Genomic DNA, 6,000 nt, shown 5'->3' on the forward strand with positions numbered 1-6,000 from the left:
TAGTCTATTGTGACTTCCAAATATCTGGAGGCTGAACTTCCACTAACCTGACACCCACCCTTTAATCTATCTTTCATGCTAGTTCCTCCTAGAATAATGTATCAGTATTTCTCCATCAAAACTATCAGTATTCTGCCCATATATATGATTGATTTGACTTAAGTAATAAAGTTTCCCACTGTTGGTTTCCTAAAACAGAACTTTTCTTTTTTGCAATAAGAATGTATGATAAAATTTTTTTTCTACACAAGAGAAATGCAAGAATCATCTGAAACTTCTCAGAAACTTCAGTCATCTTTAAACAAACATCATTAATTAGTTTATCTACAGTGAAGAAATTCCAGTGTGGAAAACATTCATTTTCAATTGTCAAATTCATGTTTATTCTGGATACAATACTCCAGACTTTCATTAAAAAAAATGAGCCATGTGAGTGAGCTATTATGTGGTTTCCTCAAATTTATTTTGGAAAAGGCTTCTCAGTAGGCAATCTGTTAGTGCAGGTTATTGATTTAAGGAACTGATTCACTAATTACAATGCTTGTGTCAAGCCTTTATGCAATGTGTATGTATTTTCTTTGTATTCGTCCATATTCTGTATTCTACATTGTTTCTAGTAATGCCAAACTTCGTTTGGGAAAATATATAAGATCACTAGTGTATATTCAAAATTCGTATTCAGTTAACAGTGTTCATTCCTTCCACCTTGTCATTGCATCTCAGGACTTGGCTCCCAGTAAATCCTACACAGACATTGAAGAGACATTAAGGACATGATACATCTTTATTTCACATCCTACTCAATGGAAAACTTCTTGTTTCTGCTACTTGCCATTATTAGCATCAAAATTCCTTTCTCCAGGAGAAGGTTTATTATGTGTTTAAATATATTTTTCTAATATGCTCCAAAAATTATATCTAATATGTGACTAACCAGTGGTGATCAATTAATATTCAAAAAACACAGGAGATTCTATAATGTGATAGAGATTAATGATTTTGTAATATACATTTTGTTCTCCTTTGGTAAGAATAGAAGGATTTGCTTTACTGCAAACATCTGGTTAAATTCTAGACACCCATCCATCAATGCAAAATTACTTCATGATGTGAATATTGTAGACACCAAATGCCTATTTGCCCTAGGCTTCAAATTCTGCATAGCATATACAGCTTGCCTCTTAGAAATCATGGATTCAACTCATGTTGTTTCTGTTGATTCAGAACAACGCCAGATGGAGCAAAATACATAGCTTCTTCCATTTTTAATCTTTTTTAATTAAAAGCTAACCCTGAAATCTTTAAGGGCCATTTTTGGAATTGTTTTTTTGTCTACCTAAACCCTCCTTACTAGAATAGATGCTCTGCTAGATCTATTTCCACACTGTTTTGGGGAAAAAAACCAATAACAGAGTAAATTTACAGAATTACTGTTTCAATATACAATTCCTCCATACAAATGCCAGCTAGCTTTAGTTTGGGGGCTGCTCACGTTTTGAGGAACTTTTCTTCCATTTCTTCATGGAATCTTTTTTTTCTTTTGCAATGCTTTATATTTGGCTTCCAGACCATCCAGCGGCAGCAAGTCCCACACTTTAATTATTCATTGTACAAAAAAAAATTGTGCCATTTGAGCATTCTACCTGATATTCATGTGATAACTTCTAGTTTTGTAATATAAAAATAATTATTCCATTTATCTTATCTTAGTCATTCTTGACAGATCACTGTCATACTCTCTCTCCTATGTCTTTTCCAGGCTGAAGAGTCCTAGTCTATTTACTCTCCCCTCACAAGGATGCCATTTCCTGCTTATCATAATTTCTCTCCCCTTCTGCAATTTCTAGATCTCCTATGTTCAGTTGCATATAAGGGCACCAGACCTGCAGCCATACAAAGTCACTGAAAACCCTTCTGCCTACATCTGAGTGTTTTTCACTCTTCCTTTTTATAACAGTTTGTATTTTAACTTTTACTCAGGTACTACTTTGCAATGTGATTACTTTGCATGGTGTTTTAATAAGCCGTTGGTAGGCCTCAATTATGTTGCCATCCATCTGCCTGTAGACTATAATTCTGTCTGATTGGCAAATTATTGGCATTCCTCTAAGATTTATACCACTAATTTATTTGTAAGAGCACATTTTGAAATCACCTTGAATATGAATATGGCATCCGCATTTCATTAGATCCTGGATAGCATATTGCTCATCTAGGTATTAAAAAGCAATACCTCCTGCTAATTCATCACTCAACATCATGGGATCAAACTGAAAAAGGAAATATTTAGGTTAGATATACTGTGAGAGCAGTGAGGCACTGTAACACATTGCCCAGTGAAGCTGTGGATGCCCTGTCCCTGGCAGTGTTCAAGGCCAGGTTAGATGAGACTCTCAGCAATGTGGTTCAGAGTGACTTCCCTGCCCATGGCAGTGAGATTGGAACAAAATGATCTTTAAGGTTCCTTCCAACCCAAACCATTCTGTGATTCCATGAATCTGCGATGTAAAACATGTATATATCTTTTCACCTCTTTAGAATTCCTTGGTCACAAGCATGAACTTTCACACTAAGTCCTTATGATCAATATGCTGCTCTGTATTAGGCCATTTTCAAGGGTTCTTATTTTCCTTCTTTTCTTGGTACAAATTTCAAGCACTGAACATTCTAAACTGTGGTAAAAAAATCAGCATCTAAATGCAGCTTTAAAAAAATGCAGTCGATAAACCAGGAGACTTAAGGTTTTAGAAGGACTTGTTTGATGCGTCCTGAATAGGGGACTGTTTTGTAACATCTTTTTGATATGAAGCTTCATGCCATGCCTGCCTTTCTTTGCCATGAAAACATTTTTAGAAGGAGGTCCAGAGGTTGACTTCCATTCCATTTCTTAGAATCATAGAATAGTTAAGGTTGGAAGGGACCTTTGAAGATGATCTGGTCCAATCCCCCCTGGTCAAGCATGGTCAGTGGGCCTATCCAGTATTTTCACAAAGGAGAATCCACAGTGTCTCTGGACAGCCTGTGCCAGTGCTTGGTCACCCTCACAGGAGAAAAGTGTTTCTCAATGTTCAGAGGGAACCTCCTGTGTTTCAGTTGGTGTCCATTGCCTCTGGTCCAGGCACTGAACGCCACTCAAAACAGCCTGGTTTCCTCCTCTTTGCACCTTCCCTTCAGTTCTTTGTAGACATTGATGGGATCCCTCTGAGCCTTCTCTTCCCCTATCAGAATAGTCCCAGCTCTTTCAGCCTTTTGTCACAGGACAGTTGCTCCAGTCCCTTCATCCTTGTGGCCCTTGGTTGGACTCTCTCAGTCTGTCCTAGTCTCTCTTCTACTGAGGAGCCCAGACCTGAATACAGCACTACAGGAGCAGCTACACTGGTGCTGAGCAGAGGGAAAAGACTGACCACCTCCTTTGATGTGGTGTCAATACTTTACCTGGTACAGCCCAGGATGCCATTGGGTCGCCTTTGCAGCAAGGGCCCATTTCTGGCTCACATTCAGCTTGGTGTCCTTTTCTGCCAAGCTGCTTTCCAATTGGGTGGCCCCCAGCATAAACTGGTGCCCAGAGTTGTTCATGAGGTGTGTGGCTGAAGATGGCAAACGTTGTCAATGTCACTAATTAAGGACAAAGAACATAAAAGACCTATTGTGTTTAACAAATATGCATCAAACTCCAAAACTGCTGTTCATAAGTTTGATTGCTACAACTGTGACAAACACGGAAATGTTAGATGGTCCCCACTGGAATCCATAAAAACCCAGCTGTTTAGTAACAAAATGTTAAGTCTAGTGTGCGTTGACTCTCTCTAAGCTCTGATGAAGAATAAGTATGATTACAGAAGATGCTGCAGTGTCAAAAATGCCAGTGGTAGTTCATACTTCAAATAGAAATAATCAGCACAGTTCAAATATCAGAAGCATTTGAGAAAGCCGCCAGGATTTTTCCCAACATGAATCATTATCATGTTAGTAAAGCAGAATATTTTTTCTCTCCCTTAATGAAATTAAAATATCTTTATTTGCATATAGATCTGTATGTGCTGGGACTTATCAGTCAAGCATTGCCAACATCAAAGTTTGCTATTGTTGTTTAATTTGGTGGGCTGCCAGTGTCAACTTTCTTATAGTACAGTTCAAAATAAAAGCACAGCATCCCTTCAATAAGTAGGTCACTTGGGAAAGTATCGCAAATGTTAAGACACTTGTGAATCTTTGTCAGCTCTTATCTCATTTATCATTAATATTTAAGTAAAAAACAGATGCACTGCATGATAAACTTAACAAGTTGCATTAAAGGAGATCATAGGAATATTTTGGGCAGTGCTTCAGATTTACAACACTTTTCCATATTATCCTGCTAACTTCATGACTTCTACAATCTGAAAACAGTGCTTAAATTCTGAGGGTGTTCTACAAATACAATACTCCTTTTACTCTAAGCACCTGCAAGGACCTATCTGGATGCTTGTGAAATTAGGTAGATGTCTGTAGTTCTGCACATCAATAGAGATACTGTCAAGTCTTGACATCTGTCTCCAGTGTATGGTGAGTTGTGTCTTGTACTGTAGTATTCAGTAATAAAAGGATCAGGGAGGTCTCTCTTGTGGCCCTGTTCTGGACGTCTAACCAGATTTCTCCAAGACTATGTCCTTGGACTGTTAAGGGACAGTCCTCTTTGAGTCAGCTCCCAAAAACCACTGTGTACAAGAATGCACAAAGTCTGTCTTCCCCCATTTCCACAGTCCCCCAACACTATTCCAGCAGGCTTGGCACCTTCAAACAGCCCACATGTCATCATTCAATGTTTCCAGGGCATTTAGTATACACGCAAGAACTGAAAATAGATGACAGAACAAGGGAAAGGAATTGTGGTAGTGTAAGACAAACCTCTCCTGTTTTAAAAGGGAATTCTACCATTCACAGTTTTTCACAGCTGGATATAATACATCGGCCCAGGTCACTTTTGATGCCCATGGCTGTAATATCACAAAAAGCTATGGCCCACCAGCAGAGCCCTAAGGCAGCTGTCAGCCACCCTCCCACCCCTATGATTCACATCACCTTTGGGAACTAGCACAGCCCATGGGACAAAAAATTACTCCCCAGGTCTGCTCTAATTTAGGAAAAAGCTCCAGAGAACTGCAGCTCAGAACAACTGAAAATCCACATCGCACCATGCACTGCAGGGACTCCTTTCATGCATCTTTCTAGGATTCTCCTTCCACCAGCTGTAAGGCTTTTACAGCCCTTATATTCCTGTGAAGTAGTGTTCAAAGAGGAGTGTAAAGGGCAGAAAGATTGTCTACCTGACTGAGCTTCCTGAAGTAAAAGTAGTTGTAGGACACTGTATAAAACCATAGCCAGTTAGTGATTAAAAGCTGATACTCACACTTTAAAGCTGCAGGAAATGTTAATTATAGGAATTAAAAAATAGCTGCATAGATAATTTCCATTTACTTCAGAGGCAGAATCAAATCCATTTAAAAAAAAAAAAACTCCTGGAAAAAGACAGAAAGTACTGGATGTTAGAAAAGATGTTAGGAGATCTATGATCATTCAGACAATTGAGCACTGGAGTAAAGACATCTGTAGGATTTTACCAGCATCAGTTTCTTACTCTGAAATTTGCAACTGCTATGTATGTACAAGTACCTGCAGTGGTACTGATTTATTCAGTGAGCATGGTAATCCAATTCTTTTTTGTCTGCTCTTAGTTTTATTTAATGGTCTGTGAAAACTAAAAAGTGTACCATTTGGCATTTATCTTAGAAACTCAGGTCAGCCACTCATATTCAGGAAGCATTTAGAAGCTGTCCTTCCATCCACAGAAGCCGTCCTATTAAACAGGGTAAAAATCGATCACATGCATTGTCTTTATGGCCAGACCCAATGTGAGTAATTTGGAAAATAACTGATGGCCTGTTTCTGTCTGCATGAAGTACTCAATCTGCGAGCGAGTAATAGTCCATCTGGACTGCTGCACTTCAGCTGTCCTACTTG

This window comes from Manacus vitellinus, unplaced genomic scaffold (assembly GCF_001715985.3).
Source record: "Manacus vitellinus isolate BGI_N305 unplaced genomic scaffold, ASM171598v3 scaffold_2_pilon, whole genome shotgun sequence".
Taxonomy (NCBI): domain Eukaryota; kingdom Metazoa; phylum Chordata; class Aves; order Passeriformes; family Pipridae; genus Manacus; species Manacus vitellinus.